This window comes from Chiloscyllium punctatum, chromosome 40 (assembly GCF_047496795.1).
Source record: "Chiloscyllium punctatum isolate Juve2018m chromosome 40, sChiPun1.3, whole genome shotgun sequence".
NCBI classification, from domain to species: Eukaryota; Metazoa; Chordata; class Chondrichthyes; order Orectolobiformes; family Hemiscylliidae; genus Chiloscyllium; species Chiloscyllium punctatum.
Genome location: NC_092778.1, coordinates 67,798,083 through 67,809,465, shown reverse-complemented (window position 1 = coordinate 67,809,465; position 11,383 = coordinate 67,798,083).

The window sequence follows — 11,383 nt, the reverse complement described above, 5'->3', positions numbered from 1 at the left end:
TTCCTTCATTATCCTTTAGTGGACCAATCCTTTCTCGAGTTACCCGCTTGCTTCAAATATAAAGAATAAAATGCTCTGGGATTCTGCTCGCTAAAGCTATTTCATGACCCCTTTTAGCCCACTTGATTCCTCATTTAAGATTGGTCCTACTCTTCTGATATTCCTCCAGGGCCCGTTCTGTTCTAAGCTGCCTGCACCTTACGTACGCTTCCCTTGTCCTCTTGGCTAGACATACAATTTCTCCTGTCATCCACGGTTCACGAATCTTGCCCTTCCTATCCTTTGCCTTCAACGGGACATGCCTATCCTGCACTATCTTTGAAAGTCTCCCACATCTCAAATATGAACTTCCCTTCAAATAGCTGTGTCCAATCCACATTTCCCAGCTCCTGCCTAATTTTGATATAATTGGCCTTGGTCCAGTTTAGTACTCTTCCCTTAGGACCACTCTCATCTTTGTCTATGAGTATTCTAAAACTTACAGAATTGTGGTCACTGTTCCCAAAGAAATCCCCCACTGCAACTTCTACCACCTGTCCTGGCTCGTTCCCCAGTACCAGGTCCAATATGGCCCTTACCCTCATCGGACTACTGACATACTGCTCCTGGACACTTCTTACAAATTCTGCCCCATCCAGACCTCTGACACTAAGTGCATCCCAGTCAATGTTGGTGAAATTAAAATCTGCCAACACCACTACTCTGTTGCCTCTACATCTTTCCATAATGTGTTTACCTATTTGTTCTTCTACCTCACACTCACTGTAATACAGCCCCAACAATGTAACTGCACCCTTCTTATTTCTCAGCTCCACCCATAATGCCCCACTGCTCAAGCCCTCCATAGTGTCCTCCTTTAGCACGGCCATGATATCATCCCTGACCAGCAATGCAACTCCACCCCCCTTTTACTTCCCTCCTTGTCCTGTCTGAAGCGTCTATATCCTGGAACATTTAGTTGCCAATCATCATTCCCTTCCTTCAACCAAGTCTCTGTGATGGCAATAATGTCATAATCTCAGGCACCAATCCAAGCCCTAAATTCATCTGCCTTACCCACTATACTCCTTGCATTAAAGTAGATGCATTTCAGGCCACCAGTTCTTTTGCGCTCACCTGCTCTCTGCCTACTCTTCCCTTTATTAATGTTATCTTCATGATTCTTACAGTCTCCAGTCTCCACCTCGCTGCCTACTTGTTTTCTCTTCTGGTTCCCAGTCCCCCGCCACATTAGTTTAAAACCTCCCCAACAGCAGTAGCAAAAACTCCCCCAAGGACATTGGTTCAGGTCTGGTTCAGATGTAGACCGTCCAATTTGTAATAGTCCCACCTTCCCCAGAACCAGTCCCAATGTCCCACAAATCTGAACTCCTCCCTCCTACACCATCTCTCAAGCCACGTGTCCATCCTGCCTATTTTTTCATTTCTACACTAGCTAGCACGTGGCACTGGTAATAATCCCGAGATCACTACCTTTGAGGTCCTTCTCTTTAACTTCTCTCCTAGCTCCCTGAATTCTTCTTTCAGGACCTCATCTCGTTTTTTTACTTATATCGTTGGTGCCTATATGCACCAAGACAACTGGCTGTTCACCCTCTCCTTTTAGAATGCTCTGCAGCCAATCGGTGACATCTCTGACCCAAGCACCTGGGAGGCAGCATACCATCCGGGAGTCCTGTTTTCAGCCACAGCACCGCCTATCTACTCCCCTCACAACAGAATCCCCTATGACTATGACCCTATGAGTCTTTTTCCCGCCCTTCTGAACAGCAGTGCCCGCCACGGTGCCATGATCCTGGCAACTGCTGCACTCCCCTAGTGAGCCATCTCCCCCAACAATATCCAAAATGGTATAGCTGTTTTGGAGGGAGATGACCGCAGGGGACACCTGCACTGCCTTCCTACTCTTTCTCTGTCTTTTGGTCACCCATTCACTGTCTCCCTCAGTGACTCTAACCTGTGGTGTGACCAATTCATTAAACGTGTTATCCACGACCTCCTCAGCATCGCGGATGCTCCACAGTGAGTCCATCCACAGCTCCAGACCCATCATGTGGTCAAACAGGAGCTGCAGCTGGACACACTTCTTGCAAGTGTAAGACTCAGGAATGTCAGACACGTTCCTGAGCTCCCACATCAAGCAAGAGTCACATGCCACGGGTCTGAGGTCCCCTGCCATTGTAAGCTTAGCTTTATATGAACTAACTAAAACCAAACAATGCATTTAAATAAATGAAAAAGAATGATAAGAAATAAAAGCCTTACCTTACAGGGTCTTTATCTTCCAGTTAGAGGAGAGGGGGGTGCAGAAGGGAGATACTACACGTGTAGTATCTCGGGTTTAGCCACTGCCCAAATATAAATTCAGCCCTGACCCTCCCGGCAGCCCTCACTTCACTCTTCCTTCTCTCCTCGCTGCTTTGGAAAAATGGGTTCACCTTTACCCTTGAGTAACATCTTTAAGGAATTCCAATAAACTGTTTAAACATAATTTCCCTTTGTCAAAAGCCATTGACACTTACTACCTCCCCATTCTCACCCTCCAGATGATCAATACTCACTTCATTTAGTTTTTTCCTTTTTAGATGCTGATATAAACTTTTACTATCCAGTTTTATATTTCTAGCTAGCTTCCTTTCTTATGCTCTCACTTCTTACTTTTGATGAACTTTTCAGTCACTCATTGCTCTTTATATTCTGCCCAATCATTTCACCTGCCCTTTAACTTTGTGAATTTTTGTGCTTTTTCCGTAACTTTTGATGCTTTCCTGAATTCCTTAAGTTAACTCAGAATCATAAATCCTGCCCATGGAATTCTTCTTTATTACTGCTATTTAGTTTCAATTTGACCCAGTGAGTATGAAGGAATGGCCATGTAGTTCCACGTCAGGCTGGTGTGGTATTTACAGTACAGGAAGTTCCCATGCTCCTGCAGCCTTCTGGGTAATAGAGGTCGTAGGGTTGGGCAGGGTTTGAGAAAGCTTTTGAAGAGTTGTTGCAGTGTGTCTCTGAGATGATAAACACTCCTACACACTGTGCACCAGTGGGAAAGATACCAAGGTGCGGACTCTCCTTATTGTAGTTAAAACAGAACATTTCCACTGGATATAGCTGTATTATAAAAGCTGTGACAACTGAATAGGAATAAAGAAATGGTGGCATATTGTTGCTAGCATAGTGTTAATGGTATTTATTTTCTGTGAGACCCAAAGGAATTGGCTTTGTACACCTGAAACTTTTGTGAAACTCTTTCTTTTCAGGATGTTTAATACCACAAGTTGTGGCTTGTCTGCAGTTCTCTAACAGAGATTAACTTGTGCATACAAATATTGTTACATTTACATGGAAGGGTCTTAACTTCTGTAACAAACACTAAGCTTTTTCATGTTTGCCACAAGCTGACACGATGCTTTCGTACTGGGTCAGTTGTTGTCTCCACTCCAAAGGGGGCAGGAGATGGTGGAGGACAGGTCTGCTCAAAGGCTGGAAGGTTTCTTTACAGAATCCTCACCACAGGAGATGGGATGGGGGTCTCACAGGAGAAAGATAGGTGGGGGTCACACAGGAGATAGATGGGGGTCTCACATGATAAAGATAGGAATCGACCTTGGACTGGTGTCTGGGAAGGTCCAGAGGTGCATTGCATTTTTTGTTTATTCATGGGATGTGGGCACCGCTGGCTGGGCCAGTATTTATTGCTCATCCCTAGTTGAGAAGGTTGTGGTGACCTGCCTTCTTGAACTATGATGAGGAGCTGCCAATGTTGGACTGGAGTGGACAAAGTTAAAAATCACACAATACCAGCTTATGGTCCAACAGGTTTATTTGGAAGTACTAGCTTTTGGAACGCTGCGCCTTCATCAGGTAACTAGTGGGACAGTTAGTCCATGTGACATTTTATACATTCCTACTTTGGAAATAGAACCAGTCCGACTCAAGGTTGGGATACAGACAGACTCTAACCTCACACCTTTAATGCACTGTCTGAGCTGAGATATCACTTTTTTAAAAATAAAATCTTAACTTATCTCAGGAATGTGACTTGAAAGAAATCCTGGGATTGACATATTAGTGAATCCAAACCTGCAACGCATTCTAAAAGATGAAAGACTTAACACCAATCTCAGTTTGTTCAATACATACGGGGAAAGTGAGGACTGCAGATGCTGGAGATTAGAGCCAAGAGTGTAATGCTGGAAAAGCACAGCAGGTCAGGCAGCATCCGAGGAGCAGGAAATTGACATTTCTGGCATAAGCCCTTCATCAGGAATCCCGGAAGGGATGCTGCCTGACCAACTGTGCTTTTCCAGCACCACACTATTGACCTTGTTCAATACATTGCATAAGTTGTATGACACTTTGATCTTTTACAACAAATTCTGTGTCCTATGATTCTGCCCCACGAGTTACCTGATGAAGGAGCAGTGCTCTGAAAGCTCGTGATTCCAAATAAACCTGTTGGACAATAACCTGGTGTTGTGTGATTTTTAACTTTGCCCAACCCAGTCCAACACCGGCTCCTCCACAGTATGGCCACCTGAAGGTGAGCACCTCCCTCTGCAGTGTGTTTAGGATTTGAGCCACTCCAATACTGTGGCCTCCCACCCCTTGTCACGTCTGGATTTTCTGATTTTCTGGTACTCTGCCTCACACTGCAGGTCAGTTCAGTGCATACATGGTCTATAGCCTTGGGTGGAAGTGCCTGGGCTCCTCAGAGTGGGTAAGTAATCACTCGTGCTGAGAAATGTAGATAGAGAGAGAGAGATATAGAGCAAGAAGGGTCGGAGCTTTTCACTTTGGGACATGGAGCCAGCAATGTTGGATCAGCTGTTCAACACCTCAGCCTAGTTTGCTTCCTGTCATCACACCACATCCCATCCAGTATCTGTCTCTGAAAGCACAGGGCTCCTTTTTAATAAAGTCATTTAAACTGATGGCGGCTTTAGGAGCAATCTTTTGGAAGTTAAATACTTTGGTAGTTTGTGATATTTTTGCTGTTCACTTCATGATCAAATAAAGATATTCACCTGGATGTATCATCAGTTATTTCTATCAAATGTTGCTTGGCTCATTTATAGGGCAATGGGCATTTGTTTTAACCAGGTCTTGGCTGAGCTTGTTGCCACTAAATTGAACCTGAGAAACTAAATTACATCGAAGCACAGACACCAGAAGCAGGAGTAGGCCATTCGGCCCTTTGAGTCTGCTCTCACCATTCAATCTGATCATGGCTGATCACCCAACTCTGTACCTTGTTCCTGCTTTTAATCCATTATCCTTTGATTCCTTTAGACCCAAGAATGGTATCTAACTCCTTCTTGAAAATTGGGATTAATTTTACATCAGTTGAAGTTTGACTCTGTAACACAGGAAACACAACAGCTCATTTACAGCCATCAAAGTCCATAAACAGTGAAAAGTAAAGTCACTCACTTGTTAGAGAGAAGCAACTTTTTGGGGGTTTAACCTGAGGGTCACCGTGCCTTAGGTGAGGAGCGAGGTTGAGAAGGACAGTCCTTCATGGAAATCTCAGCTGGTGTGAGAATTGAACCCATGCTGCATCACAAACCAGCTGTCCAACCATCTGAGCTACAAGCCCCCAATGATGGCAATGCAACAATTAGAGATTTGCAAGAAATATTTCTGAACACAGATACAACTTGAAAGTAAAAGGCAGTGGGAGTATACTGAAGGGGGAAATGGGGAGGGCAAAATGGGGGCATGAGATAGTTTTGGCAAATAGAATTAAGGAGAATCCAAAGGGTTTTTACAAATACATTAAGGACAAAAAGGTAACTAGGGAGAGAATAGGGCCCCTCAAAGATCAGCAAGGCGGCCTTTGTGTGGAGCCGCAGGAGATGGGGCAGATACTAAATGAGTATTTTGCATCAGTATTTACTGTGGAAAAGGAGATGGAATATATAGAATGTAGGGAAATAGATGGTGACACCTTGAAAAATGTCCATATTATAGAGGAGGAAGTGCTGGATGTCTAGAAATGCACAAAAGTGGATAAATCTCCAGGACCTGATCAGGTGTACCCGAGAACTCTGTGGGAAGCTAGAGAAGTGATTGCTGGGCCTCTTGCTGAGATATTTGTATCATCGATAGTCACAGGTGAGGTGCTGGAAGACTGGAGGTTGGCAAACGTGGTGCCACTCTTTACGAAGGGTGGTAAGGACAAGCAAGGGAACTATAGATCGGTGGTGGGCAAGTTGTTGGAGGGAATCCTGAGGGACAGGATGTACATGTATTTGGAAAGGCAAGGACTGATTAGGGATAGTCAACATGGCTCTGTGTGTGGGAAATCATGTGTCACAAAAGTGATTGAGTTTTTTGAAGAAATAACAAAGAGGATTGATGAGGGCAGAGCGGTCGATGTGATCTATATGGACTTCAGTAAGGCATTCGACAAGGTTCCCCATGGGAGACTGATTAGCAAGGTTAGATTGCGTGGAATATAGGGAGAACTAGCCATTTGGATACAGAACTGGCTCAAAGGTAGAAGACAGAGGGTGGTGGTGGAGAGTTATTTTTCAGACTGGAGGCCTGTGACCAGTGGAGTGCCACAAGGATCGGTGCTGGGTCCTCTACCATTTGTCATTTACATAAATGATTTGGATGTGAGCATAAGAGGTACAGTTAGGAAGTTTGCAGATGACACCAAAATTGGAGGTGAAGTGGACAGCGAAGAGGGTTACCTCAGATTACAACAGGATCTGGACCAGATGGGCCAATTGGCGGAGAAGTGGCAGATGGAGTTTAATTCAGATAAATGCGAGGTGCTGCATTTTGGGAAAGCAAATCTAAGCAGGACTTATACACTTAATGGTAAGGTCCTAGGGAGTGTTGCTGAACAAAGAGACCTTGGAATGCAGGTTCATGGCTCCTTGAAAGTAGAGTCGCAGGTAGATAGGATAGTGAAGAAGGCGTTTGGTATGCTTTCCTTTATTGGTCAAAGTATTGAGTACAGGAGTTGGGAGGTCATGTTTCAGCTGTACAGGACATTGGTTAGGCCACTGTTGGAATATTGCGTGCAATTCTGGTCTCCTTCTTATAAGAAAGATGTTGTGAAACTTGAAAGGGTTCAGAAAAGATCTACAAGGATGTTGCCAGGGTAGAGGATTTGAGCTATAGGGAGAGGCTGAATAGGCTGGGGCTGTTTTCCCTGGAGCGTCAGAGGCTGAGGGGTGACCTTATAAAAGTTTATAAAATCATGAGGGGCATGGATAGGATAAATAGATGAGGTCTTTTCCCTGGGGTCGGGGAGTCCAGAACGAGACGGCATAGGTTTAGGGTGAGAGGGGAAAGATATAAAAGAGACTTAAGAGGCAACTTTTTTCATGCAAAGGGTGGTACGTGTATGGAATGAGTTGCCAGAGGAAGTGGTGGAGGCTGGTACAATTGCAACATTTAAGAGGCATTTGGATGGTTATATGAATAGGAAGGGTTTGGAGGGATATGGGCCGTGTGCTAGCAGGTGGGACTAGATTGGGTTGGGATATCTGGGCGGCATGGACGGGTTGGACCGAAGGGTCTGTTTCCATGCTGTACATCTCTATGACTCTGTGACTGTATGTCTGTGATCTATTTTGAAAGCAGTTGGGAAGCTCATTTATTCATTGGGCTAATTAGCTGTACCTTTGTTGTTGAAATTCAGAAAGTGAAACAGCAATGATCATGCATCCTCCTGAAGAAATGTTTGCATTAGATTGTAACGAAATCTACGATAGTCCAATCTATAGACATTAAATTCTCCAAATCCTTGAATAATGCAAAGCACGCAGAAGGTTTAATTAAATATGCTCTCTGCAGTCTTATTCCTTTGGATCAAATATATTAGTCTAATTTGTTTAGCAGTTACTGCCTTTGCTGTTTGAATTCATGTATATCTGAACATCAGAGTGCATCTGGGAAAACTTAACAAACAGCGAAATTCACAACTAACCTTGGAGGAACCTGTTTGGGAGAGGTCACAGCACAGGAACAGATAAGTGAATAGATTTAAGTGTAGCTTTGTTGTAAATCTACAAAACTGATTCGAGTTCTTTCATGATTATATGTTTAATTGAGATATGTCTCTTAAGTCAGAAGTATTAAATTAGCCTGGAGCAATGTTTTGTGGAGGAATAAGACAGCGCCATTTTCTGGAACTGTAGTTTGGAAGAAGCAAAAATGGCCTTTAATAGAGTGATATGCTCTTCTTGTTGGATGTGGGAGTTTATGGAGAGATCATGATTTACTGAGGATTATATCTGCAATAAATGCCGTTGGTAGCAAATGCCATCAGATCGAATGGATCGGTTGGAGAGGCAGTTAGAGGCAATAAAGAATTTACAAGAGCAAGGGGATGTGATGGGTGGCAGTTATAGGAAGGGAGAAAAGTCACAGATGCAGTCACACAGATGGGTTAACTCCAGGAAAGTAGGCGGGGTAGGCAGGTAATGAGGAGTCTTCTGTGTCTATCCCCTTTTCAAACAGGTATGCTGGTTTGGAAAATGTAGGGGGTGATGGATTCTCAGGGGAACGTAGCATGAACAGCCAAGTTTCTGGTATCGAGACTGGCTCTAACGTAATGAGACGTATGTCAGGTTCCAAGCAATCGGTTGTGTTGGGGGATCCTCTAGTCCAAGGAACAGACAGACGTTTATGTAGCCAGCAGAGAAAAAGCAGAATGGGGTGTTGTTTCCCTGGTGCCAGGATCAAGGATGTCTCAGAGAGGGTGCAGAATGTTCTCACGGGGGACAGGGGCCAGCAGGAGGTCATTGTCCACATTGGAACCAACGACATTGGAAGGGAAAAGGTTGAGATTCTGAAGGGAGATTACAGAGAGTTAGGCAGAAATTTAAAAAGGAGGTCCTTGAGAGTAGTAATATCTGGATTACTCCCAGTGCTGCGAGCTAGTGAGGGCAGGAATAGGAGGATACAGCAGATGAATGCATGGCTGAGGAGCTGGTGTATGGGAGAAGGATTCACATTTTTGGATCATTAGAATCTGTTCTGGGGTACAAGTGACCTGTACAAGAAGGACAGATTGCACCTGAATTGGAAGGGGACTAATACACTGGCAGGGATATTTGCTAAGGGAGAGCATTACAGCTGTGCTGAGGGAGGATATTCCTGGAAATACATCCAGGGAAGTTATTTAGGTAGAACTGAGAGATAAGAAAGAGATGATCACCTTATTGGGATTGTATTATAGACCCCCCAATAGTCAGAGGGAAATTGAGAAACACATTTGTAAGTAGATCTCAGCTATCTGTAAGAATAATAGGGTAGTTCAAACATAGACTGGGACTGCCATAGTGTTAAGGGTTTAGATGGAGAGAAATTTGTTAAGTGTGTACAAAACAATTTTCTGATTCAGTATGTGGATGTACCTACTAGAGAAGGTGCAACAAGTGACCTACTCTTGGGAAATAAGGCAGGGCAGGTGACCGAGGTGTCAGTGGGGGAGCACTTTGGGGCCAGTGACCATAATTCTATTCATTTTAAAATAGTGATGGAAAAGGATCGACCAGATCTAAAAGTTGAAGTTCTAAATTGGAGAAAGACCAATGTTGACAGTATTAGGCAAGAACTTTCAAAAGCTGATTGGGGGCAGATGTTCACAGATAAAGGGACGGCTGGAAAATGGGAAGCCTTCAGAAATGAGATAACAAGGATCCAGAGAAAGTATATTCCTGTCAGGGTGAAAGGGAAGGCTGGTAGGTATAGGGAATGCTAGATGAAGAAAGAAATTGAGAGATTGGTTAAGAAAAAAAGGAAGCATATGTCAGGTATAGACAGGATAGATTGGGTGTACCCTGTGGAGAAGGACATGGAAGATATAGATTGTCGGAAAATAGATGGTGACATCTCGAACAATGTCTATATTACAGAGGAGGAAGTGCTGGATGTCTTGAAGCACAAAAAGGTGGATAAATCCCCAGGACCTGATCAGGTGTACTCTAGAACTCTGTGGAAAGCTAGAGAAGTGATTGCTGGGCCTCTTGCTGAGATATTTGTATCATTGATAGTCACAGGTGAGGTGCCGGAAGACTGGAGGTTGGCAAACGTGGTGCCACTGTTTAAGAAGGGTGGTAAAGACAATTTAGGGAACTATAGATCAGTGAGCCTGACCTTGGTGGGGGGCAAGTTGTTGGAGTGAATCCTGAGGGACAGGATGTACATGTATTTGGAAAGGCAAGGACTGATTAGGGATAGTCAACATGGCTTTGTGCGTGGGAATTCATGTCTCACAAACTTGATTGAGTTTTTTGAAGAAGTAACAAAGAGGATTGATGAGGGCAGAGCAGTAGATGTGATCTATATGGACTTCAGTAAGGCATTTAACAAGGTTCCCCATGGGAGACTGATTAGCAAGTTTGGATCTCATGGAATACATGGAAAACTAGCCATTTGGATACAGAACTGGCTCAAAGGTAGAAGTCAGAGGGTGGTGGTGGAGGGTTGTTTTTCAGACTGGAGGCCTGTGACCAGTGGAGTGCCACAAGGATCGGTGCTGGGTCTTCTACTTTTCATCATTTATATAAATGATTTGGATGTGAGCATAAGAGGTACAGTTAGGACGTTTGCAGATGACACCAAAATTGGAGGTGTAGTGGACAGCGAAGAGGGCTACCTCAGATTACAACAGGATCTGGATCAGGTGGGCCAATGGGCTGAGAAGTGGCAGATGGAGTTTAATTCAGATAAATGCGAGGTGCTGCATTTTGGGAAAGCAAATCTTAGCAGGACTTATACACTTAATGGTAAGGTCCTAGGGAGTGTTGCTGAACAAAGAGACCTTGGAGTGCAGGTTCATAGCTCCTTGAAAGTGGAGTTGCAGGTAGATAGGATAGTGAAGGCGGCATTTGGTATGCTTTCCTTTATTGGTCAGAGTATTGAGTACAGGAGTTGGGAGGTCATGTTGCAACTGTACAGGACATTGGTTAGGCCACTGTTGGAATATTGCATGCAATTCTGGTCTCCTTCCTATCGGAAAGATGCTGTGAAACTTGAAATGGCTCAGAAAAGATTTACAAGGATGTTGCCAGGGTTGGAGGATCTGAGCTACAGGGAGAGGCTGAACAGGCTGGGGCTGTTTTCCCTGGAGCGTCAGAGGCTGAGGGGTGACCTTATAGAGGTTTATAAAATCATGAGAGGCATGAATAGGTTAAATAGACAAGGTGTTTTCCCTGGGGTGGGGGAGTCCAGAACTGGAGGGCATAGGTTTAGGGTGAGAGGGGAAAGATATAAAAGAGACCTAAGAGGCAACTTTTTTCATGAAAAGGGTGGTACGTGTATGGAATGAGCTGCCAGAAGAATTGGTGGAGGCTGGTACAATTGCAACTTTTAATAGGCATTTGGATGGGTATATGAATAGGAAGGATTTGGAGGG